At 40.4% G+C, this 27,796-nt stretch overlaps 2 non-coding genes across 2 annotated transcripts; one reads left to right on the top strand and one right to left on the bottom strand.

Annotated features, from left to right (window-relative positions):
- Positions 1-4,809: 4,809 nt before the first annotated feature.
- On the bottom strand, positions 4,810-4,882 carry TRNAV-UAC (transfer RNA valine (anticodon UAC)). The gene has a single exon. It is a non-coding gene; the product is annotated as a tRNA-Val (tRNA).
- Positions 4,883-26,196: 21,314 nt separating this feature from the next.
- Positions 26,197-26,278, top strand: TRNAS-GCU (transfer RNA serine (anticodon GCU)). The gene has a single exon. It is a non-coding gene; the product is annotated as a tRNA-Ser (tRNA).
- The last annotated feature ends 1,518 nt before the right edge of the window (positions 26,279-27,796 follow it).

The raw sequence follows: 27,796 nt of genomic DNA, 5'->3' as shown, positions 1-27,796 counted from the left end.
TTGGCCAGAATTGGAGGTTCCCATGGCCACCTCCTGTGGTTGCCTTAATTTGCTAGAGCAGCTCACAGAACTCCAGGAAACACTTACACTTACCAATTTCTTAAAGGATGTGATATAGGATACAAATGACCACCCACATGTAAAGGATGGGCTGGATGAGGTCTGTGGGAAAAGCATGGATTTTCCACACCCTGTCCTAGAGCACGCCTCTCCCCACACCTCCTCATGTCCACCAGCGTGGAAGCCCTCTGAACCTCATACTTTTGGGATTTTATAAATGCTTCATGATCAGGTGGGCACAATCGGTAATTCCATTTGTAGCCCTTACCTTTCTGGAGAGAATGGAGGGTTGGACACAAAATTCCAGGCTTCTTCTGCTCATGGCTTTGCCTTTCCCATGACCAGTCCCTACCTAGGAGCCCATCCAGAGTCACCTCCTTAGAACAAAAGACACTCCTGTCACCCAGGAAGTTACAAGGACTTCGGAAGCCTTGTTCCAGGAACTGGGGGCAGAGACCCATATATATTTCTATTATCTCACAGTTTCAAAGCAGAGATTGCATGCAGAACACTCCTTAAGGTCCAGGCTGAGTCTTGCGAAGCAGCAAGCTCCTGTCAGGCCCAGAGCCCTGGTTGTAAACTGTTCTGCTAAACGGAGCTTACTCTCCCCAGGAGCTCCCTTTGTGACCTGTTCCATTACTAGTTTTTGTCATTGTTCCCTATGCCCTTGAGAAGAACATATATTCTCTATACCAGGTTATACATTTTGATTGACATCCATAAGATCTACCTTCTTAATTATGCTGCTCTGGTTTTCTACATCCTTTCTTATTTGGATTCACTGCCCCTATCTTGTGCTGAAGATGCCTGTTAAAGTCTCTATTATTGTTTTTAATTATGTATCTTCCATAATTTTTATTTTATAAATGTAATTGGCACATTCTTTAGTAAATAACTAAAAGTGTTCTAACTATCAGATTCATAGACTTTAACGCTCAAAACTGATCTTTGTCATGTTTAGTTTAGGGGGGGCTTGAATTTAAAATTATCTGATGTCAAGATCACAGGCCCTGCTTTTTTATGGTTTCCTCCTGGCATACCCTAGCCCATTTCTTTATTTTCTTCTTGCTGAATAATTTCGTTTTAGATGTACATCTTAACAATATGTTGTTACCCTCTGCTCTGTGAGCCAATTTGAAAACATTTTATCACATGACATAAGCCCATTAATATATAATGATATGATTGATGCATTTGTTCTGTCATAGTTATGCATTTGTTCATAGTTATGCATCATTATGCATTTGTTCTGTCATAGTTTATTATTACCATCATTATAATGTATATTTCTTGTATTTCTTTTTTTTTTATTTTGTATTTCTTTTTTGATATTTCTTTTCTCATTTAACAAGTTTCTTGTGACATCTAGAATAGTTTGAATTTTTGTTCTAGCAAGTTACCTTAATGCTCATGTTTCCCCCATTTATTTACACTCTATAACTTGTTTTTTTCCCCAGTTTTGTCATTGTTCTTGGCCATTCACTCTTGCTTATTGTCTATGTGGTGGTCTGTACATTTATTTTGTTTCCTCTTTCCTCTCCCTTCTTTTCCTATTTTTGCATGCACTGTTTCTCTTGTGCCAGAATAGAAACATTTACTATTATTCTCCCACCTTTGCCCTTGCATTTATTTTAGTTATAGATCTACAATTAAATATATTAAATGTTCACCCAGTGGAGTTCCTTTATTTCTTGATTGAATGTACCCACCCTATTGTATACTCTGCAAGAAGAGTTCAGTATGCGTATACTTAAAACTCTCTATAGAAGCGTCTATATTCTTGATTCTTGAAGATCTCCGCTTGGCTAGATATAGAATTCACTCTTTGTGAATTCTAATGCTTCACTCTTCTATGTCAGTTTTTTTAATGCTAATCTAATTTTTTATATTGCTCTTCAGAGGTCTGATGCTAGGTTTCTATTTATAGGAACTTCTTGGATTATAGACTTAATTATTTATATTTTATTGACTGTTTCTTTTCTCTCAGGAACTCTAATTACTCATATATTGGAATTTCTTTGGCTCATTTTACTTCTTCCTTTATTTTCTTTTCATTTTCTTGGTGATTTCTCTTTCTTTAATTCCCATTACCAAACATTTATGTTGTAAATTTATTCTCTCTTGGGTGCCTTGTAATGTAGTCTTCACTCTGATGTGATCCTGGTGTGATTTTTCTTTTTTCCTCTATTTCTTCTACATTCAACCAACTTTCTTTTCATTTCTTCCCATTTTTGTCCATTTGTTTTAATTTTTTTGAAATTTCTGACTTAATGTGATTTTTTAAAATCCAAAAATGCTTGTTTGAAAATGTCTCTTGCAACAATGTGGATAGAACTAGAGGGTATTATGCTGAGCGAAATAAGTCAATCAGAGAAAGCCAATTATCATATATTTCACTTATATGTGGAATTTAAGAAATAAACCAGAGGATCATAGAGGAAGGGAGGGAAAAATAAAACAAGATGAAATCAGAGAGGGAGACAAACTGTAAGAGACTCTTAATCAGAGAAAACAAACTGAGGGTTGCTGGAGAGGAGCGGGGGTACGGGAGAGGGGGGTGGAGATGGAGTAAGTGGGTGATGGGCATGAAGGAGGACACATAATGTAATGAGCACTGGGTGTTATATCCAACTGATGAGCCACTGAATTCTACCCCTGAAACTAATAATACACTATATGTTAATTGAATTTAAATTTAAAAAATAAAAATTAAAGAGGAAAAAATAAAAGGATCAAAAAGTGATATTTTCTTAATTACTAAATGTAACATATATTTTACAAGTATATAATGTTGTTAATCTTAACTTTAGTTTATTGATGTGCCTTATCATTTCCTTCAGTAAATGAGATTGTACGCAATCTTAAAGTGATCATGTCAAATTTTCTTTAAGGCAATATACTATGTACTGTTAAAAAAAGAAAACTATTGTATGTCATGAATATTTCTCATATAAAAATAATGGCTTAAGTTAAAATGGCTCTTTATTCAATACCTATTACATAATTAGTACTTATTGCCACTTCACATTATTGGGAAGAAATATGTACACGAAAAATAGTATAATCAAAATATATTTGTTCCTGAGAAACACTACACTTTGAAACTAGATTAACTAGGTAAATACCATACTTTTAAACTAAGTTATACTTTCAGAAAATAGTTTTTTATATTTTCATTTATTTATGCAAACGTTTTTGATTTTCAGAAAATAAATTTTGTATGCATTAATTTTAGCAGATTATTTTCTTCAGCATAAATTTGTAGTTATGTTCAATAATGTCATTATATAACTTGGCAAATTTGTTTTCATATGTTCTCATTAAAACTGCTTTTGAAATGTGAAAAAAAGAAAATGTCTCATTCAAATTTTGAGAGCTGCGTAAAATTTTTCTTCTGCTTTTTCATTTTTGTAAGAATTTTCAAAAGCTAAAATATACTGACTTTGTGTTTTATTATAGTTGCTTTGTATGAAAGTTATTCAGATATTGTGTAAAGAGATTTGGGATAATTTACAAGATTCCTAGTTCAAGGCAAACCTCTTCTATCCCTACATAAAAATACAGTAACTTTAATGGTGTCTTTAGGGGAGGGGTTGGAGGAAAAATTTCTGTGTCTTCAGATTTTTATGTCTCCTTTGGCCTTGCAGGATTTTGAATCCTCTTCTTTTTTCCTTTACCATCTAGTCTTCAAAGGGAGCTTCTTCACCCTATTTTCTTTTCATCCAGAGGTCCTGCCTTTGTGTGGCTGCTGCCTCATTTCTGGCAGATGCCCAGGTTCCTTACCTGGAGACAATGCTTTGATCTACCAGGAGCCCTTTCTCAGTGTTTTCTCACTCCAAGTGGGATTGCTAAGAGGAGGGGAATTTTAGCTGATTCTTGGGATTTCTGTTCCCATTTTCTTACTTCTAGATGAATTTCCGGATCTCCTCCCATCCACTGCAAAGACTTGCCTTTGGGAGCTCTTGAAAGATAGGTTTGCTTGGATTGGGTGTTCACAGTTGTACTTACAAGTTACTTGAAGTTTGCAGTGTTCTCTCCTCTAGTTGGGGAGAGGGTATGGTTCTATTGTCGTATGTGTTTTAATATGTTGGGAAGTTCAGATCTGAGTGATTATTACTATCCTCAGGGTTTAAATCACTACCCAAATTATGAGACATTAAAAAATTTCATAGTGCTTTAAAAAGGAGGGAGGTGCTTTCCATTTTATTTAATAGTGTCAAATTTTCCCACATAGCTACTGTAGTAACATTCTGTCTACTGGTGTATGAAAGTTCATGTTTCTTTACAAAACTATAAAAGGATGTCTGATCTACACCTCCCCTTAAAATCTGATTCTGTGGGAAACTGCACATCTCTTATGAAAACTAGAGTTTTTCAGTTTCTGAGATCAATTTCCTTTAACTACATTTTTCACCCCTACTGCTTAAGCTTGCTAAAGTGGATGTTGTTTGAAAATTATAAATCCTTAACATTGTAATTACTGTGGAATTAAACTAATCTTTTCAATAAGGCCCTGCTGTGTATGTATATTTTTTTTGTGTGTGTGTGTGTGTGTATGTATATTTTAAAGTATTCCACGTTTGTTGTTGATAAGTAATGGTTTTCTCCCCGGGCATGAAAAGCCCAAGCCGAGGAATCCTCTGATAGTACAAAACAGCGAGGCCCCAGCCAGCTCATGAGTGTCCAAAAGGGGAATCTAAAAGTAAGGGCTCCCTAACTTCCCTTTGAACAGAAACCCAGATACCTTTCTGGTTCCACTGGGAATCGAACCCAGGATTTTCTGCGTGTAAGGCAGATGTGCTAACCACTACACCATGGAACCTGGAGATGCCTTTGCTTCCTATGTATTCTTACTAGAGTCAAGGTGAGAACAGAAGATCAAAATTATACATTGTTATTATGACTAAGAATTAACTCCTGTGAACTTCACCCAGTGGGGATATGTAGAACAAATGAACTATCTGCTTCTCACATACACAAGAATCAAAATTTAATGAGTACTGTGACTTCCATTCTCCTGGAACACTCAGTCTGGACAACATTTATTATTTTTCTACCTATATTTATTGAGAGTTTACTAGTTCCAGATACTTTTCAAAGCTCTGGGATACAGTAGTAAATACAAAGAGGAGGGGATCCCTGGGTGGTGCAGTGGTTTGGCGCCTGCCTTTGGCCCAGGGCGCGATCCTGGAGACCCGGGATTGAATCCCACGTCGGGCTACCGGTGCATGGAGCCTGCTTCTCCCTCTGCCTATGTCTCTGCCTCTCTGTGTGTGTGACTATTATAAATAAATAAAAATAAAAATAAATAAATAAATACAAAGAGGAAAAAAAATCCCTTCTTGAGATGACATTATGGTACTAGCCACATAAAGGTGCATTTATATTTCATGGGAACTCTCTTTGAATTTAGCAGGACAACTCCTCCTTTGCCTCTTGTCCTGAAACTACTGCATATTTCAATTAATAAGATTTTAAAAATGCATTCATTAAGATCACTAACAAGCCCATCATAAATATCTAGTATTACTATGAAATCAGTTTAGAACTTGCAGACCTAAAAAAAAAAGAACTTGCAGACCTCTTGAAGACTCTTGAGGTTGTTTAAATGCCTTACCTTTATATAACCAAAGTATCTGTGAGGTTGTACTTACTTCTTTGTGCTCCCATTGGCAGAAGAATATGCCTAAGCCAGTCCGCTAGTTCCATGAGGAGGATGAGACTCACATGGAACAGAGTCCACTCTCCCTCTACACCAGTCTGAGTCTTTATAAACTGATATGCAGATGTTTGATCAAGGCCAGCTGAAATCAGTAGATTTATCCAGTTGAGTCCAGCCTACATCAAGTGACCAGGAGCCAACCAGTAGTTTTTTGGGAATAGACAGTTATGTTTTATGTGGGTGGTATTTGGGGTGATTTCTTATGCAGTAACAGCAGATTGACACAGAAGAGGACAGAATTTGAGAATATCCACTCTGAGATGAAGGCATATCCATTACACATCACCTGTCCACACCTGTTTAGCCATGAGCTATTGATTGACACACTCTCTGTGGGAAATTTCCACTTAGTGTTGGACCAGTATATTTGATCAACATTCCAATGGTCCCAGATAGAAATTGATTTTTATTTACATTAGGATATATATTAAAATATACATACCAAAATGAGACAGAGCCATTAAAACAAAATTAAAGACCCACATCTTTCTTAAACATAGGCACAAAAATCCTTAAACAAATATTGGCAAATCAAATACATTTGATATAAACAGGGGTAATTAATACATTATTACTACATGAAATTTATCCCAGTCTGTTTTAACATTCAAAAATCAATCACTGAAATTCACCATATTCTTGTAATTCACCATATTAATAGGCTAACTAAATTCAAAAAACCCAATATGATCATATCAATAGAGGCAGAAAAATCATTCAGTAAAATTCAACATCCATTCATGATAAAAATTAACAGCAAATTGGATTAGAAGAAAGCTTTACTTCCTTAATCAAATAAAGGATATCTACCCCCCCCCAAAAAAAAAGGTACAACCAACATTATACTTAATGGTGAAAGACTGAATGGTTCCTTCCAAGATTTAAATCAAGGCAAAAATGTCCTCTTTCCCACTTTCTGGTCAAGGAAAGACTTAGAGGTCCTAGCTACTAGAATAAAACAAAATGTGCAGATTGAAATGGAAAAAATAAAGCTCTCTTTTTCACAAACAACATGATTTTCTATGTAGAAAATCCCATACAACCTGAATAGGCATTTTTCCAAAGAAGACATATAAATGGCCAACAGACACATGAAAAGATGCCCAACAGAATTGAGCATTGAAATTTGATTTGCAATTACAGGAATTGCAAATCAAAACCACAGTGATATATCACCTTACACTAGTCAGAATGTCCAGTATCAGAAAAGATAAGAAATTAGCAAGTATTGGTGAGAATGTGAAGAAAAGAGAACCCTTGTGCACTGTTGGTAGGAATTTAAATTGGTGCAGCCACTGTGGATGACAGTATGGAGATTCCTGAAAAAATTAAGAATAGAATTACCATATGATCCAGCAATTTCACTACTACATATTTACCCAAATAAAATGAACACACTAATTTGAAAAGATATATACACCCTTATGTTTATTACAGCATTATTTATAATAGCTAAGATATGGAAGCAGCTCAAGTGTCCATTGATAGATGAATGGATAAAGAAGATATTATACACATACACACCCACACACATGCTAGAATATTACTCGGCCATAAAAATGAATGAAATATCAGAGCTTGCTGAATTATTACCTTGTTTTTTCCTTTTTCCTGCCTTTATCTGTCACATTGTTTTAAAATAAATATTGGCAAGCATTTTTCTTTTTGTAAGATAATGCTTTTTTTAACAATAACAGTAGCCAAAGATGTGATAAAGTCCATACAGGTATTATAGTACATATCATATTCCAATATGTGCTTTGTTTCAAGACGTCCATATTACAAAACTAAAATTAAATTGTGGAGGTGTGAGCAGGGCATTTTCCACTGGAAGGTAAAGCAGTAGGTCTTTTAGAGTGAAAGTCTAGGAAAGACTGCAGAGGCTTTAATCAGTTTGGTGGAAGTACAACTTCCAAAGTGGAAACAACTTGAATTTTAGATGCTCTAGTGAAAAAGATGAATTTTGGCAGAATAGGGTTGTCCATGGAGCTTCAACAGAGGCCCAGACCAAGAATACCCATAATCTCATAAAGAGAGTTCCCACATAACCGAAAGGATAACATAACTTGTAAAATGTACAACAGAAAAAAATACAGTGCCTTATTTCAATACTCCAATTTATTTAGAAATGAAGAACAAATTGTGAAGAATGGAACATTTGTAAAATATCACTGAATTTTAAATAGTTAAAGTATACTTATACCCGCACCTCCCACCCATCTTTTTCATTCAGTCTACTGCAATAATATTCAAGAATTAACATAATGTATAAAATGCTTAACAACCGTTTTCAAAGGATTTGCTGTCCGTATATTATAACAACCAGATCTCTTAAACAATTGCATTTTCCCTTTATATAGTAAGGCTTCTTTTGTGTATTTTTATTAGACTTGCTATTGTCATTTTTATGAAACTGAAGTACTTAACATAAATTCTTTAAAGCAGTTCTGTTCATGTGAGACCTATAGTTCAAGAAACTTCTGAAAAAATGCTAAATATAATTACTTTCAATGTAGGCTGGAATGTTGAACGTTTCTATTGAGTTTTCTCATTTTTTCTGTGCATCTAAAAATTTTAGATGTTACTCGTTAGTTATAAATATTTTTTGTGCCTTTGGTACCTATTACATGCAAGAATGCAGTGAGGGAAGAATACCAACACAATTGGCTTGGCCTCTGTTTGCAGTAGTTTTAGAGATTATCAAACACATAGGATAGAACATGATATTGAATTATTATTTGATTTGCCATATTAAAAACACGTTTTCTCCCATACATAATCTACTATTTCATAATCTACTGAAAAGTATTAAAACGTATTAAAAACACGTTTTCTCCCATACATAATCCCATTTCATAATCTACTGAAAGTATGCTATTTCTCTCCTCTGCTACAATTTTTTGCATGCTAGATCGATTTCTTGGTTAATTTCTTGAATGATAGTTGGAATAACATGTGCTATCTTTTTGCAGCATTTCATCTGTTTAAATTAATAGAATACCGATAAAATAAATAAGTCTACTTGAGAGTTACCATTAGGAATTAAACACTGTAACTCTTAATTAAGGATTCATTCGCATTCTCAGGAATGGCTACAGAGATCAACCAACTGCAAAATAGTATTTCACAAGCTCAGAAGTAGACAAACATGAAAGTATATACAAAAGCAAAAAGACCTTCATGGAACTACATCCACCCCATTGCATGTAAAAATGTTCAAAAGGATAGCAACGCTTGTTTTTTATTACAAAAATAAATAAATGAATGAATGTGTATTTTGGAAACTGAGCATAAAGTGAATTGGTCTGAGTTCAGGAATCACACATTCAAGCACCTTCTGTCTGTGTCCAAAAACCAACTACTTCTTCCTGGACTCAACAGATGGTATCTAATGAAAAAGGCATTTTGAAGGTGTTTTCTGGATGAGGTTCAGTGAGGCAGTGGGTATGTCATCTAAAAATCAACCCAGGGGCGTCTGGGTGGCTCAGTCAGTTAAAGGGTTAAGTGTCTTACTTTGGCTCAGGTCCTGATCTCCAGGGGCTCCCTTGAATGGAGCCTGGAATGGGGCTCCCTGTTCAGAAGGAAGTCTGCTTCTCCCTGGCCCTCTACCCCTCCCACCCCTACTCATGCACACACTCTCTCTCTAATAAATAAAATCTAAAAAGAAAAAAAAAAACTTTCCCGATTCAGCAATTGGCTGGCTTGTTCTTGTACTTTTAAAAAATATCTTTCTTCCTAAATCATTTTAAGCATCAGAGAATAACTTGGGAAGAACTGTCTGAACTGTTCCCTCATCTCTCCTGATGCTGACCCCAGTGAACAGTGGAATGCAAGCTTCACACAGGAGACAAACCTCTCATAACCCCAAAATCAACTAGTTTCTGGTTGTACAGGAAAACAAATAGTACTTGATTTCAAAAGCACTTAAATTTATTTAAACATGAGGCCAGGGAAAGAGGTGGTGGAATTCCCTGATTATTATATATGTATTTGTAGGTTGTTATTTACATTTACAAGTGGTTGATTACACTCTTCCTATGGGAGCTAACAGGGAACCGTGCTGAGACTCGCTGCCGGTCAGAGATCATTAGGTTTGTCTTCTCCCTCTCCTGCTTCATTTGACTCTAGATGCTCCTAGTTGTAAGTCTCAACCCTTGGTTTCTCCATTAGTCACTTTGCTCCGCTTCCCTAGCATCGCTCTTTTCCGTTTTATTTGCACTTTTTTTCCTTCAGAAAGTGCTGCAAATTTTTCAGCCTAGCTTCATCTTTGCAGGACCAGGCCTGGATATTGCCCTGATCTTTGGGGCTCTTCCCAATCGCCCACCCTCCTCAGCTACACCGTTACACCTTCCCTGGGCCTGGGCCGCCCGGGGCAGGGAGCTGGGGGGGTGGGAGGTGGGGGACGGCGCCGGCAGGGGCGGGGCAAGGGCGGGGAAGGGCCCGGGGAAAAGGGGCGGACTCCGAGGGGGCGCCGAGCAGCGACCACCCGGCGAAGATGCTCCCAACCAAAAGCTATTTGTTTTTTAGAAGTTTGTGGAATTATTATAGATATGTGTGTTTAATTAGTGTGTGTTACATGATGAAATTTTGGAGTATAGGTGAGGTCCGGAGCCCACGACAAAGAAAGAATTCTTAAGACGTCTTTGGTGCAAAATGGTGGTTTCATTAATGCACAGGGACAGGACCCGAGGGCAGGAAGAGCTGCTGCCCCGGTCTGTGAGGGGAGGCTGGTTATATACCTGGGAGTTGGGAGGGGTTGAGGGAGAGCTTGTTCTCTAAAGAATTTTGGAAGCAAGGTTCCCAGGACCTTGAGGGGGGCAGCCGTTGTTGGGAAAGGTCACTTATTACCTTCTGATAAAACCTGAGTCATGAGACCCTTCAGATGGATACTGGTTGGCCATGTGCTTGGGGGATGATCGCCAACCTGTATCTTGGGAGTTTAGAGATGAAGGAAATTTCTAAAAGAATTTTTGTATGTTAAAGTAGGCTTGCAGGCTCCTGAGGTCGGGCTAGGATTGCCTTCTGCCCTTAGCAAAGTATGAACATGGAGGCAGTTGAGTCTGTAGAGGAAGGTCCCTCTGCCTGTTTCAAGGACTTGCCAATATGCTTTATCCTCAGCTAGTCCTCTGTTCCCCCATCATTACACATACTCTTCCAACATTTGTCTCAAGGTTAGACAAGATGATCTAAAGGATTTGTCCAGCTCCAATTTCTTGGAATGAGAACATGTGCCTTTTCCAAATAATTTTTAGTATTTGTTTTTCAGAAAGAAAGAGATAAATATCAATTTTAATATGAATATCAGGAAAAAGGTGAGAGTAAGAAGAGGTCCATCCAACATTAGTGAGAAAATGTAAAAAGTTAACATACCACTGATGTTTTCATGTGTTTTGGTATGTATTTCTTCTTTAAAAAACTTTTTTCCAAGTTTTTATTTGAATTCCAGGTAGTTAACATAAAATGTAATATTAATTTCAGGTGTGGAATATAAAAAGCACTGTGCATTTTTAATGTATCTCATCGCTACAGCAAATTGCCACACTCTGCAAATACAGAAAATGGTCAGTTACACATGGGATAAAGAACAACTGTTTAGCAACAAAGAAGAAAACTGCCAGCATGTGAGAGCCTGTATTTTGCCAAGTGATTTCATGTCATTCCAATAAAGCCTCAGGGCAACCTGCATTGCTCGGGCCAGCGTAGCCAAGAAGTAGGGAGAAGGCTCCCTATTGTCGACTTCAAGCTGAATCCAGTTTCCATGTGTGGTTGTAAGCATTCCTGGAAGTGAAATGGTCTGGCTGCCAAGTGCAAGGGGCCCACGGGTGAGAAGTATTTCCCTGCACAGTATATAAACTGCTGGGCACCTTTCAAAAGAAAGTGAGAAAACTTGATAAAAATCCTAAGAATTAAAAATCAGCAGCAGCAGCAGCAGCATCCTGAGAATTAGTCTGCATGCACCTCTGTTGATCAAAAATTCTTGAGAACCACATCAATCAGACCAAATGGTGAAATCACGGTTATTTACAAATGAGCCTCCTCCCAGCACCGGCTCTGTGGTTTAGCTGGTCAAAGCACCTGCCTAGTATATGGGAGATCCTGGGTTTGACTCCCAGTGGGGCCTTCAACTGTGAGCTTTTCTAATTTAGGGTGGAGAATTGGAGATCATTGGAGTTTACTTCTATAAAACCCCAGGAGTGGAAAGGACAGTGTTAGATTAAGAATCTTATTTAAAAAAAAAAAAAAGCCAGAAACACCTGTCCCAGGCTACAGTGATAGAAAAACCAAAATATGCTGAGAACCGAAAAACTCAGAGCATTGGAATTGCCTAGGATAAGTGAGGTTTGCTTCTTGGTCTTCTTTTACCATTTTAGATCAAATGTCAGGCACTCACCACTTAGGATTTATGTGAACTCTGTGACTGTCTTAATTATTTTTGCCTCCTAGATTCTTTACCAGTTCAGACATTGTCAGCATGTGTTTTTCTTGCACAATTCCTTGAATGGCCATTCCCCCTCCTCCATCCCCAATTTTGCACCAAGTGACTTTTTGGGCCACTGAATAATGCATTTGAGCAGAGCCATGGCTCTCAAAATTTAGTCAGCACATTAATTACCTGGTGATCTGTTAAAATGAAAGATTTAATTCACTAAATCTCTGATGGGGCCTGAAATTCAGCATTTATACAAACTCCTCCATAGCTAATGTCTATGCTGCTGTTACATGGCCCATATTCTGTATAGAAAGGCTAGTGGCTTAGTGATCTAGTTTCAATAGTTGTGGCTTTTTTTTTAAGGTAAAATTGGTATATAATATAATTTAACTTTCAAATGCATATTATAATTAGATATCTATATGCACTAAAAGGGATCACCACCAAAAGTCTAGTTACCATTCGTTACCATATAATGATCCCCTTCATCCATTTTGCCTGCTCCCTGATCCCCTTCCCCTCTGATAACCACTAATGTGGCCTCTGTATCTATGAATTTGTTTTTATATTGTTTTTTTGTTCATTTGTGTTGTTTCTTAGATTCCACATATGAGTGAGATCATACAGTATTTGTCTTTCTCTAACTGACTTATTTAACCTGGCATAATATCCTCAAGGTCCATCCATGTTGTCACAAATGGCAAGATTTCATTCCTCCTTATAACTGATAAGTATTCACTGTATATATATGCCACATTTTCCTTATATATTCACCTATCGGTGGACACTTAGGTTGTTTCCATATCTTGGCTATTATAAATAATACTGCAACGGACATAAGAGTATATACATCTTTTAAAATATTTTCATATTCTTTGGATAAATACCCAAAAGTAGGGTAGCTGGATCATATGGTAGATCTATTCTTATTTTTTTGAGGAATCTTCATACTGATTTCTATAGAGACTGCACCAACTTATTTTCCCACCAACAGTATATGAGGGCTCCCTTTCCTCCACATCCTCTCCACACTTGTTATTCCTTGTCTTTTTGATACAAGTTATTCTAACGGTTATGAGGTGACATCTCATTGGGCTTTTGCCTTTACCTGATAATTAGTCATTTTGAACATCATTCCATGTACCTGTGGGCCATCTGTATGTCTTCTTTAGAAAAATGTCTATTCAGATCACCTGTCCAGTTTTTAATTACATTGTTTGTTTTCTTATTGTTGAGTGGTATGAGTTCTTTTTATATTTTGGATATTAACCTCTTACTGAATAATGATTTTGCAAATATCTTCTTCCTTTCAGTAGGTTGTCATTTTGATGGATGGTTTCCTTTGCCATGCAAAAGCTTTTTGGCTTGATGTAGTCCCATTTGTTTATTTTTGCTTTTGTTTCCCTTGCATGTAGGTTAAAATCCAGGAATGCATCACTAAAACTGATGTCAAGGAACTTACTGCCTTTATTTTCTTCGAGGAATTCTATGGTTTGAGGTCTTACATTAAAGTCTTTAATCCATTTTTAATTAGGATTTCTATAGGGTATAAATATGGCCTAATTTCATTCTTTTGCATGTGGCTGTCCAGTATTCCCAGCACCTCAATAGTTGTGGCTTTGAGTCTATTATTTTATATGTTTATGGCTATTTTCCACACCCAGTACTGAAACAGGAGTTGTGTTTACTCATTTGCCTTTTGTCAAATCCAATTCAAAAGAAATGAAAGAACAAGGTAAAAATTATAATATAAGTTAGTGTAAATCAAGAGTGCTATAACTGTTTTACCTTTTATGTGATAAGGGATTCTAGAATATAGCAGAAATTTTGGAAGGATGAGTAATATGATTGTATCTGAAAGAGGAGAGGATAAAAAAAGAATAAATGGCAAAGCACACAAAATTCCCTTAATAATGCCAGAGGCAACTGGAAATAAAAGTATAAATCTGAAAACTTGGTGCATTTACTAGTTAGATAACTCTTAAAAAGAAGAATCTGGGAAAGTACTTTTTTAAGGATTTTATTTATTTATACATGAGAGACACAAAGAGAGAAGGAGCGACATAGGCAGAGGGAGAAGCTGGCTCCCCTTGGGGAACCCAATGTGGGACCCAATGCGGGACTCCATCCCAAGACCCCAGGATCATGCCCTGAGTGGAAGGCAGAGGCTCAATCATGAGTCACCCAGGCATCCCTGGAAAAGTACTTTAACCCCAAGACTTGAGATTTCCTTGTTTATCTGCTCTATGTCTTCTATATTCTAAGAAATACTTTTAAAGTATTTATCATGGGATCCCTGGGTGGCGCAGCGGTTTGGCGCCTGCCTTTGGCCCAGGGCGCGATCCTGGAGACCCGGGATCGAATCCCACGTCGGGCTCCCGGTGCATGGAGCCTGCTTCTCCCTCTGCCTTGTGTCTCTGCCCCCCTCTCTCTCTCTGTGACTATCATGAATAAATAAATAAAATCTTAAAAAAATAAATAAATAAATAAATAAAGTATTTATCATACTCCCTAAATGCTCTCCTCCCTACTCTTGGTATACAACATTTCTCAAACGAATGGGTTTCATTTCAATTAGTTTCTTGCTTCTCCCCATAGTGGTCTAACAGGCTGATTTCTCCTTTTGTGAGCCGTTTTGGAGGAATGCTATGTGTAGAAGACTTATTTTAAAGAACTCTTGGACTGGAATCCTGGCTACTGTAAGAAATAAAGGTGATTAACAGTGATAGGAAACACTGCTGGGAGAGGAGTGTTTACTTAAACATAATAACTAGAGAATGTTTGTTCCAGTTTGATGCCAAATAAGACCTGGAAATTCACCGATATGTCTTTATTAAAGTGTTTTATCTGAAATCCTATTTCTCTACTGACTAAAGTTAATGTAACCTCATTATTACTAGGTCCCATGGAATCTCCCCTGACCCATGACCTACCATGCTGAGCCTAATGCCAGATCTACCACCACACACACCCGTCCAACCTCTCTTCCACCAATGTATTTCTTTTCATCTGTCAGATCATAGGTCAGTTATCACTTCTTTTGAAAGCCTTTCCTAGTCAATAGGACTTGGAAAATTCCCCTGTTTCTATGCTTCTGTGAAAACACATGAGCATTTATCTCTGTGGTTTCTTTTGGCAATTTTAAGATACTTAACCTATTGTGTGCAATCATATTATAATCATCAGGGCATGTGCCCTTTGCTATATCCCAGGCCTGTCCAAATTTTCAGGACTTCTGGTACCTCCACAGCCTAGATCAGCTTTGGGCACATTGTGGGCTACTCATTAATTCTTTTAAAATAAATGCCTAATCAACTCATCGAAAAAAATGAAGTGTCACTTTTGCAGTCGACTTGATATCAGAAGAAAAAATAAGACCAAAGAACATGCCCTCTTAGAAATACTGTTCCTCTTCTGTTTCAGCAACATTGGGACCAAACCAGTTTTTAATGAGGAAGAGGGAAGGTTTTCCACTTTGCCATTTGTCAGAGGTGCAGATACGTGGATTTCTCACCACAGATTTGAGGAAAGATAATTTCTTAGTGAGCACCTTCTAGATCCTTCAAGAAAATGCTGGGAAGGGGAAAAAGAGTGATGATCGTCAGTTTAAATGAAGAGGAAAAAAATTAAAAATAGGCAAGCATACCAGATGTTAAAGATTGACACCGCTCACTGAGCCCTAGCATTGTAGAGCACTCGGAGGGACACAGAGTTGTCAGGTCATCTCTTTGTCACCACCCCCACACAGTAACTGGGCATAGTCCCCACCCCAGCTCAGCAGAGGCACCCAGACCAGCTTGGCCCTGGAGGAAGTTTGGGAGGTCTCCAGCGAGCTCTATTGAGTCCTGCTTCTCAAGGTCAGGAGAGAGGGGACACCAAATCCCCTGGGAGCCTGAGGGAACCCTGCTGGCGTCTGGGAAGGAATTTGGACTCTGGTTTTGAGTTACATTTGGTGTTGAGTTGTGGAGTCTCTATATTGTTATTTTAACAAACAAAGAGCGTGAGGGGAAATAAATTCATCAAGTGAAATATACTAAAAAATCAGTCAAAATTACTAGGTATGGGGGCACCCAGGAAATAGGTGTATCATTCCATCCTACCCTGGAGGCTTATACTATCAGTGGGTTTCTGTGGTGTAGTGGCCATCACATTTGCCTAACAGGCAAGAGGTCTAAGGTTTGAAACTGAGCGGAAACACCCATCCGTTAGGACTCTGTCACTTTACGGAGGAAATGCCATTCACTGAGTGCCAAAGCCTTTGTGCATGCACCCCTTAGAGGTCTCCCCCAAAACAGATTTTCTGGATTCCAGCAGCGCTGACACCTACATCCTCACCTGCCTGGTACGCCCCTCGCAGGGGAGGCCCTACCTTCCAAAATGAGGACCCTCTTCAAAATCCACCGGTTTACTGCACAGGTAGATCCTTTCTCCTTACGGTTTGTGCTAGAAGAGGTCTTTATGTTGCCTGGATCCCTTTTACGATATACATGTGAGAATGTCTCCTTCAATCTGTGGCCGGTGTCTCCTCTCTCTGCACTGAGCCTTCTGCGGAAAAGTGTGTTCCGAGTTTCTTAAGTCCGGAGCATCCACCTTCCTGTCACGCTGAGGACTTGTTATGTCCTGCACACGAACTATTTGCCTTCCTCAAAGGCACAAAGTATTTTTCTGAACGTTCCTCGCAGGCTTTCCCGTTTGCTCTCCCAGCTCTGGGCCGCCAGCTGCGCTGCAAGGGGCGTGCCAGTAGGCGCGGAGGAATCCTGCAGCAAATCAAAGCACAAGGCAAAACAAATGGCAAGCAGAGGGTGATGCTTAGCACGTGTCATCCATTTCCCACATTTTTTCTCCTCGCCAAAAATATTTCCCCAAACCTTATGCGTGGAGCAGGTGCCTGGAGCTGACTCGGGGTGCAGGGAAGGCGCAGAGCTCTCTGCGGGCAGGGAAGGTTGCTTATCCTCAGCCTTCTTTCCTTTCTCCCTCGGGCCCGCCGGACGCTCGTGGCGCACCTGCAGACCTCGGGGACCGCGCCGCCTGGGCTCGCTCCCACCGCGGGGTCCCCGCCGCCGCACCTGCCGAAGCAGCAGCAGCGCGCGCTCCGGCCCCTCGTGGCCCCACGCTGGAAGCGGCCTCGCGGATCGCTCCACCTGGCACCGCAGTCCCGGCGGGGACAGGCCAGGGGCTTGGGCGGGTCTCCGGGGGGTATGGAAGCCGAGAGGAAAGTCTGCGGGACGCGCGCGAGCGGGGTATCCGGGATGGCACCTGCTCCTAGGGCGGTCGCCAGGGACTCGAGCGCTGCTCTGAGGCTGGACGTGCTGCGCTGTGGGCAGGGTTTCTCCGGAATGAGGGAGGACAGAAGGAAATCGCTTCGTGGCACGTGGAGTGGATGTTGTGTGGCTTTTCCTCACGGTGATTTACGCGACGTCTTAGCTACTAGAGCCCTGAATCTGCAGCCACAGCCGTAGCGGGTGGCTGAGAACTGGATGCCTTCAACCCAGGCCACAGGGTTGGTCCCTAGAGGACTAATGGGATTCGTGATCCAAATTCTTGGCTTTTTTCAAATTGTTCTGGAGTAATTTAGCTGGTTTCCACTTACTTTCCCAAAGACCAGATCTCAAATGCTGTGTACTTTGAGAGGACAAAAGGATGAAGGCAGAAACTGATATTTCTAGAAGTATTGACAATCGCCTATACATGTTACAGCTTTTTCTTCCTCTTAATCATATAATCCTTAAGATTATGGCCTGAAATCCCCTCCATGGTCTGTCCTGTGTCTTCAGCCTCGCTTCACACTTCACTGCCCCTTCCTCTCAGCCACAACAGTCTGTCTTATTGACTGGATTTATGTATTTATTATTTTTTTAAAGATTTTATTTATTTATTCATGAGAGACACAGAGAAAGAGAGAGAGAGAGAGAGAGAGAGAGAGAGAGAGGCAAAGACACAGGCAGAGGGAGAAGCAGGCTCCATGCAGGGAGCCTGATGTGGGACTTGATAACTGGTCTCCAGGATCAGGCCCTGGGCTGAAGGCGACGCTAACCTGCTGAGCGACCAGAGCTCCCCTATGTATTTATTATTAGTTCTTACCAGGGTGCTTTTCTATACCTCCTTAACATTTCCTCAACCTTCACACTTGAGTTCAATCATTACTCTTTCAGAAAAATCTTACCCACAACTTTCTAAATAAATCTTCATAGTACTCTCAGCACTATGTACCTTTTATTGCAGTCTGTGTTAATCTGTGTAATGACTTGCTGTGTCTCCCTGGCTAGAAAATCATTTCCAAGAGGGTAGGTGGAGGGCCTGGTCTTGCTCATCAATGAAACTCTGTCTATTGCATTGCTAATATGCTCAATAAATGTTAAGTGAACAAAAATGTGAACCCTTACCATGATCCTACAAGGTAAATGCTATCCCAATTTTGAGATGAAGAACTGAGGCTCATAGTGAGTAGTTAATTGTCTAAGTTGCAGAACTGGGACTCATCACCTGTAGAAACTTATATTTTATTACAAGAACTTTCAAATCTTATAATCTTATCTTTCTTACAAAAGAAACAGAGCACTATAATAAATCATCATGTATCCATGACCCAGTTTCAACTATCCTCAGTATTGTACCATTTTTATCTTTACCTTCATCCATTCTTCAGTCTCATCTGCATTTATTTTTTATTATCCTTATAGTTCTTTTCACAGATGTAGATGTAAATATCAAAGGTAAAATTATATAACTTTTAGATAAAGAAATAGAGAATATCTTCACGATATTATCATAGACAAAAGTATTTAGAGCATGACATTAAAAGCTACGATCATTTCTTTTTATTGGCTCTTCTCTGCAGATCACAGCTGTTGAGTGGGAAGGCTATTACAAAATTAGACTCTACTAACCATCAGACTAAGAGGACATCAAAACCATACAAGCTAAATTTCACTGCCAGAAGCCTCTTGTTTATAAGAAATAGAATAAGCAACAAAGCTGGAGCAGACGCCAAGAAAACCTGAGTCACAGAGAATTGTGGAGATACTTAATGCTCAGTCTGTGTCATTAAAGAAAACAATGATGAATGATCAGGATACTGAGAGTAGTTACACCAATAAAAATCACAATGCTCTTCCCAGTTTCTGAACCTGAGGAAAACTTCAGATTCAGAATCCTTAGAATGAAAAAGAGACATCCTGTATGCCCAGGATGCACTAGTTGCTTGATCAAAGTCATAGAGTAGAGAATCCTTGACTGAAGTCATAAGCAGAGAGTACTGATATAGCATGAGGTGAACATCTACTGCTTTTATTGAGAATACTTAAGTCAAACATTTGGCTCCTCTATGTGCTAATGAGATGTTATGACTCACATTTAGGCATAGCATAAATGAATGATTAAAATATTAAAGAACCACAAAGATGTAACTGAATGAGGACAAGAAAGTTGTCCAGTAAAGGGAGTTTGTAAAAGAAAGGAGTAATTTCTCTTACAGGGAAAATGGATTTAGACTCCTTAATCAATTGTCATTTTTATTTTTTTTATTTTTTGAAGATTTTATTTATTTGAGACAGAGAGAGAGAGAGAGAGAGTATGTGTGAGAGAGAAGCAGATTCCCCACTGAGCAGAGAACCCAACATGGGACTTAGTCCCAGGACCCTGGGATCATGACCTGAGCAGAAGCAGATGTTTAACCAACTGAGCCACCTAGGCACCCTGCCATTTTAATTTTTATGGTTTGTTTGTTTGTTTGTTTTTTGCAGGGATTTGTATAAGGGAGTATTTCCATTTCAAAAAGGAGAAAATTGTGAAAAAAGGGGGAAATATGGGATTTAAACTCAAATTTATGGAGATGAGATCCAGGTTCCATACTCTTTTACTCTCTCTTTCTTAAATTTTTATTTATTTATGATAGTCATACGGGGGGGGGGGGGGCGCAGAGACACAGGCAGAGGGAGAAGCAGGCTCCATGCACCAGGAGCCCGACGTAGGATTTGATCCCAGGCCTCCAGGATCACGCCCTGGGCCAAAGGCAGGCGCCAAACCGCTGTGCCACCCAGGGATCCCTCTTTTGCTCTCAAAGAAAACAGTACCACTTAAAATGGGGAAATGAGCAAGGATATACACCTGATAAAGGTAGTATTTCAGATCTATGGAGAAAGAATGGCATGGGTAGCTGTGTAGCCCTCTGGGTGGGGGAGCAAGGGGAATCACTGTGCAGGAATCATACAGCACGTGTTAAAAAGGACACATTTCCAATGGCTCATAGAATCAAATGTAGCATACAGAAATATGAATATTCCAAAAGAACACTTAGGTAAAAGTTTCTATGACAGTAAAATGGAAAAACAGAAACTAAAAACCTGAAAATTTGATATGTATAACTACAAAAATGACTATTTTGGGGCAAGATAAAATCAATTCTAAGGGAAATCAAAAGGCAAATGACAAATTAGAATATTTGTTTCACATCATAGACAAATGACCAACAGCTCTTATATGTAAAGAGATCCCACAAATCAGAAGGAAAAAGACTAACAACACTTTAGGATGGATATCACACACAGTTCACAGAAAAGAAATAAAAATGTCTCATATATATGACAAGATATTTAGACTTACTCATTATCAGAGGAATGTAAATAATTAAACTCTATGGAGTATACCTTTTCACCTGCCTACCAGAATGGCAAAATAAAAGCATGGGCAGCATGCCCTCTGTCAGGGAGGATTCATTCAATCAACATCTGTCTGTGGATGGAACACTTACTGTGTGTATCTGGCACTGATGCATGCCCTCGGTGTACTTGGATATCTAGACTCAGAATCATGACAAAGCATGTTTCATTTCTAACTCAAAACCCAATGAACTGGTCTCAATGACACAATTTTCTATAATAAGCACCGCTTAGCAGGTAAAACAAGTCAACCAATCCTCAGTTTATCAATTTGGTAGACACCAAAGCCATGTAAAATGCTTGCATCTATATGCAAAGAGAATTCAGATTTAGGCTCAGGTAAGGAAAGCATTTTCACTTTTCACATTTTCACTTTTCACTCCAGAAGGACGGTTGGAAGTCTAGTGGAGCTCAGGACAATCTGTGGACTATCCAGCATATTTTAGGATGCTCAGCATGCCTAGCCTCAGTTACTAAATGCCAGAAGAACCAGCCAGTGTGATGACGACCAGAAATGTCCACACATTTCAGCAATTACCTTAGTGGTCTCAGAAATTCCAGAAATAATTTATAAGGAAAATGGGGGAAGTAAAATGCTTTCTAGCAGGTAAATATGAATAAAATGACTATCTTAGGAATTTTAGAAGCTGGAAAGGCTCCTTTCAGGCTGAAACTGTGAGTAAATGCTGAAGACAGATAAGTTAAAGGAAAGATTTTTGGTGAAACAATTGATTGTAAAATAATAGAATGGATATATCCTGGACAAAAGAAGCTCTCTGGTCAAGGTGGGTGGGGCTTGAACTCCCAAACCCATGATCAGAATCACCTGCTACCGACTGGGCCAGTAGGCCACTCTTAGGACAGTAGTCATTAAGAAGCCACTTCAAGTGCCAGCCTTATTTAGAAAAGTATAAGGAAATGTCTGTAGGTAGTATTGAAATCAAAGTGTTAAGAGAGAAAGTGACAACATGCTCATAGGGGGCTCAAACCTGTAGCCTTAGCATTATTAGCACCACACTCTAATCAGCTGAGCTAACCAGCCAATCTGATTTCTCTCTATTTTTGCTTCCAATTTTAAATCCCTGTTTCTGTAGTAGGTCTTCTTGAGAAGGTAGACTTTTTCCTATTTTTCTCTTTCCATCCAACTTAGCAAGAATAGAAAAACTAAAAGAAAAAAAAATCCATTTTCAACCACAAATGAACCTCGCTCCCTGGGAAATTTCGTCTTTCCTAGATCCTGCCATCTGATCAAAATCTCAGCGAAACCTTTTCCCCCCAGAAACAGAAACGTTCATCTTAAAATCCATATGGAAATGTAAAAGAACCAGGAAAGGAAATATAATTTTGAAAGAAGAAGACCAAAGTTGGAGGATTTACACTTGTTGATTTGAAAACTTTCTACAATGATACAGTAACCAAGACTGAGGTACTGGTACAGGACAGACACACAAATCAACAGAACACACCTGAGGGTCCAGAAGTAACCCCGTCCACATACTGCCAACTGGTTTTCAACAAAAGTGCCAAGGCCATTCAATGATACAAAGGATGGTCACAATTTTATTATTTCTTAAATGCACCTATGATATGTATAGCATAGGTATCTGGTGTATAATTATTTTATTACTTAAGCAAACAAATCACTCAAGGAATTCTGGCAGTTATGAACACTCTGGCAGACACTCTCCCTCTCCACCCTTCTACAAAAGCTGGCCTCCAAAATCCTGGTCCGTGTGTTCAGACCCTAGGATTGGGCTCAGACTGATTTTGAGGAAGTGGCCTGGCTTCCGAGCTAGGCCACCCTGACCTGAGTGTCCTAGGCTCTGTCTCTGGGGGAGGAGGATTGGTTGCCCAGAGCTGAGGGAAAACAAGTTCGAAGGCAATTGTCTCAGGGAACTGACACCGAAGTCAGAAGCCTGTTCTTCTGGATACATTGTTAGTAGAGTCAGTGGTTTTGCAGTGTGCTCATTGGTGGTTAAATGTAAAAAAAGAGTGTTCTTAAATCTTCAAGCTTTTTCCCTCTCTGTTAAAAAAAATAATATTGATGACACTTTTAACAAGAATTAAGACATCAGTAAGTCTCCCAGCCTAGACATAGAACTACTTATTCCCAACAATACCTCTTAAAGCTGAATGAGGGAGACCATGTCACAAAGTGACGGGCAGCCCTTCCTTTTGTCCCTTCGACCTGGTGCCAGACTACTTGGCTTGGATCTCCAAGCTCTGTCCTTCCCTAGGTTGAGGCAATGTGTCTCCATCTGTAAAAGGTGAAAACGTTCACGACGATGCTGACAGTGATGCAGAGGATACACCTAAAACTCTTAGGACATAGCGGGCGGGGTTTGCGCTTTACCTTGTGTGCCCAGGAAAGGGCGGGGAGGAGAGGCGGGGCGGGGGGCTGCGGCCCAATCGGGTCGCCTCCCTGCCTCCCTGCCTCCCTGCCTCCCGGCCTCCAGGGTTTACAGGCTGACTTGGAATCCCCCTGGGTCTGCTCTCCGCGAGCGACAAAGGAACCCGGTAAACCTCTGGGAGGACAGCCCTGTCCTGTTACTGTACCAGCACCGAAACGGCGGCTCGGATGCTGACACGCTGCGCCCGCAGAGACGCACCACGCGGACAGGTCTGGTTCTGCGGGTGTTCCCGGCGAGGGCTCCGGAGCAGGCCCGAGGAAGGGGCGCTCGCCGCCGGGGCCGGGCGGGGTCGTGCTCTGGGCTGTTGGGAGGTCTGGTCTGTCCTGTCCACGCTGCGGGTTGATGAGCGCTCAGGAGCGGGAGGACGCGGGCGGGGGGAGGCACTTGATCTGTCCCTCCTCGCGTCCGCTTCCCGACCCGCAGATGCTCGGGCCACGCAGGGACCCTCCCCCAGCCTGGAGGCGCAGGCACCTGCACTTCTAATCGGGGAGCGCCAGCGCCGCCCCTGCGGGCCCGCTGAAAGCTGCCGGGAGCGCAGGGATCGCCCACGGAAGGAGACCTTCGGGAAGAGATGAGACCTGATAACGAAGCGGAGCGAAGGACCTTGGGACTCAGCCTCCGGTGTCCCCCTGCAAAGTAGCGACGGGGGCCCCCATCTCGCAGGGCGGCCCTGGGCCTGAGGTCAGGGAACCACAGAAGCACCTGCCCCAAGGCCTGCACCTCGCTCAGGGCTCCTCTCCGTCGCGGCCTCACCTGTTTTACCGGGCACCCAGTTCGGGAACCGCTTGGGATTCGGGGGTGGGTGGAGGGAGGATTCCTGACGTTTGGGGGTCAGGGCGCTGCAGTAAGACTCTGGGGTAGAGGGTGTGCGACAGGTAACCGCCCATGACTTAATCCTAGAGGAGGAAAAGCAAAATGTTCCCACTTTTCAAGCAACTGGATTTAAGGAAGTAGGTCAACCAAGCCTTTAGGGAAGAACCCAGAGGTGGGTCTCATGGTGTAATGGTTAGCACTCTGGACTCTGAATCCCGTGATCTGAGTTTAAATCTCGGTGGAACCTTTGGTGGCCTTCCTTTAACTTTTACACCCTCATCTTCTTTCTGTTACTCATACTTTTTTTTTTTTTTTTTCCATGCAGATCGCTGTGCTCAAACTTATTCTTGATATTCCTGTCACAAGTATTGACTGAGTCAGGGTCTGCAGTCATCAGCACTGGGGACCAGAAAAATGTCCATTGCCTTTCAATATTCTTTAGCTGAACTAAGAACTTAAATTCACATGAGACAAATTAAAAGGAAAAAAAACAAATTTAATTTCAAAGGTTCAGGGAACCCAAACAGAATGAGATTCCAAAGACAGGCAAAATGAGGTATGTTCACTCTGCTCCCTGTGGATGTGAACCATGGCTACTTCCACATCCCCTTGCAAATCAAGCCTTTTTATTACTTTCTACTAACAACTTACTGCAGCATGTGACCTCGAGGTGGAGGGGGATATTTCCTGTTGACAAGAAAGAACAATTGATAATATTGGCATCTCCCCTAATCAGTAATTATTGTCTGTAAACAAGACACAGATCAGTGTTTCCGTTGTATACTTTCCACGGTTTCTTCCTGGAGGAGATGATAAATTTCCCCTCCACTTCTGAGTACCCATACATTTTAAAGGAAAGGAATGCACACATGTCATGGGAAGTTAGGGCTTCACTTTTTTTTTTTTTTTTACACTTATTCAGACTCATAAGACAATGTTCCTTCTTGACTTTTGTCAAAGGAAATAGATCATCATGTTTTGTAAAACTATGTTTACGGGGTTGCAAGTCCCCTCTTCACTATCACTGTGATTCACGACTATACTTTATTAAATTTGGATAGAAAAAATGTATTGAAGATCATGCACCTTAAATAATCATAAAAACATCTTTTGTAAAAGCCCCACACTTACTCAGAAGCACAAAACAGTGGTCTTTTTGCTGTTAATTCCCACCAAATTCTTCTCATTCCAGTCAAAAGAGGTTTTCCTCTGAGGACACATAACTTAATAGGGGAAAATATTCCCAGCACTTTCACTAAAGAATGCATTTCTAGTGCAATTCTACTTCATATATGTAGTACTTATCAAAATTATCAATGTGTATCTTTTATTGTGTGTTACTACTAAATGCGAAAGCAATTCAAGTCAGAAGAATAGTCTTGAACAGATGTATCATCCTTGGAAATAACTAAAACTTAGATTTCAATTTATGCTCTCAGTTGCATAGTGGCACAATAGGATGTTTGAGCACAAAAATACATAATATTACAATACAATTCTGTAGCAGATGTGGAATGAAAATACACTTGCAAGTAGTTTTTTTTTTTTTTTAAGAGATCTTGCTTATTTATTCATGATAGACATAAAGAGGCAGAGGGAGAAGCAGGCTCCTGACTTGGGACTCGATCCCAGGACTCCAGGGTCACATCCTGAGCCAAAGGCAGGCACTAAACCACTGAGCCACCCAGGGATCCCCAGCTCACCTGTAAAGCTTCGAAGTACGAATGCAAGGGAAAAAAGGGCTAGGGGGCTGTCAGGGCTTAGTTGACATCTGAAGAATGAGCAGAGAAGGAAAGCTGGCCAATCGAGGGCAGAGGGGACACTAGAATGCAGCGGGTAGAAAATCAAATTTTGGAGTTTAGGGAGAACAGAATTTCCTGGGCCTGGAAGGCCAGTATGATCACCAAGGAAGGATGACCCTGGAGGCAGGAGACGCTGGCAGGCTAAGGTGAGAGAGGCTCCCCAGGGGAAGGTGAGAGAACTGGTCTAACGAGAGAATTCTAGGGGACTGGACGACTGTAGTTTGAAAACAAGGCTGCGTCCCAGGACCCATGTTTGCTAAATGTACGAGTTAAGAGAGTATTCAAGACACACAGCTCAGATGACGAGGTGGCCGAGTGGTTAAGGCGATGGACTGCTAATCCATTGTGCTCTGCACGCATGGGTTCGAATCCCATCCTCGTCGGCTTTCTCCTCCTCTCAGGAGCACAGGCCCCTGTTTTGTGCTTCTTTGAGGGACTTGCCCCAAGGACCACCGCTCCCCCTGCGTGCAACTTTCCTGCTTCCCTTTCTGCACCTTCCCTCTCCCTTCCAACAGGTAGTTTCGCTGGGACGTGTGGGCTCCCACCTGTCTGGGTGAGAGCCACAGCTCTCTGCTTTTAGAACACTATTTATTGCTTCTTCCTGCTCCTTACACATCCGGCAGGTGGACGGTGCCCTAGGGGGACTCAGGTAGGGCATCCTGGTGGGACACTCCCCCACCCTATCACAACGCAGCTCAGAGCCAAAGAAGCCAAGGTTTTGGTCAGGACCCCTCTATGAACAGTGCACAACGCTGTCCACCTCCTTCCTATCCTCAGGCCCCAGTCATTCTTACCTTTCCTCGTTTCTTGTCACAGTGCAGCGCTTGGGACATACCCTCTTGGATTTGCTTCAAAATGCTGATGGGCGGCTGGCAAATAATAGAAGAAAGACATGACAAAATGCTGCTAGCCCTTTATGCTGGTTGGTGGGAACTTGAGTGTTTATCATACTATTCTTTCTTTACTTTTTCAAATTGCCATTATGAGGATCTTAAACACTTTCCTTGGAAATATTCACACTTAAAGAAAACTGGTAAGAATAAGAACAGTAAAAAAATCTACCTAAAAAAAAAAAATCTACCTATATACCTTTTTTTGGGATTCACCTATTAACATTAGTAACCACTCCCTCTCCTTTCCTCTTCTCCCTCCCTCTCTCCCTCTCTCTACCCTCACCTCACTCCAACTTAGATGTAGTCTCCATCTTCATCTCTATATTTCTGTTTTCAGAACCGTTTAAGAGTAAATTGTATATTTCATAGCCTTTTGCTATTATATATTTAAATAGTTATTACCTGGGACACCTGGATGGCTTAAAGGGTTGAGCATCTGCCTTCCTCTCAGGTCCTAATCCCCAAGACTGAATCCAGCCCCACGTAGGGCTCGCTCAGTGGAGAGTCTGCTTCTCCCTCTCCCCCTGCTCCTGTCCTCTCTCTCTGTCTCTCAAATAAACATCTTAAAATAAATAGATAGTTCCTAAAAAGGATATTCTCTCTATATAATGACAGTAGATGTATCAGTTCAGTGTATCTAATGATATTGTTTTAAAAATCTCATCACCCGTATTTCAATATATCTTTTGACCAATAATGTCCTTTATAGCACCTCCCGCCACGGATTAGCTATTGTATCAGTTGCCCATACTCTTTTTTAAAATGTTTTTATTTAAATTCCAGTTAGTTAACATCAGTTATCCATATCCTTTTAGTTTCCTTTCATCTAAGACATCTCCATAGCCTTTTTCTTTTTTATGACATTGACATTTTTTGAGTGTATGGCAATGGCTCACTTTGTTGTTTATTTTGTTGTTGCTGTTGTTGTTTTAAATAACACTTTTAATTTGTGCTTTGTGAGATTTTTTTTTTCCCCATAATTAGGTTCAGGTTATGCACGTTTTGTGA

Source organism: Canis lupus, chromosome 37, assembly GCF_048164855.1.
Source record: "Canis lupus baileyi chromosome 37, mCanLup2.hap1, whole genome shotgun sequence".
Classification (NCBI taxonomy): domain Eukaryota; kingdom Metazoa; phylum Chordata; class Mammalia; order Carnivora; family Canidae; genus Canis; species Canis lupus.
The sequence above is the reverse complement of the archived record's forward strand: the minus strand, read 5'-3'. Positions and strand labels throughout refer to the sequence as shown.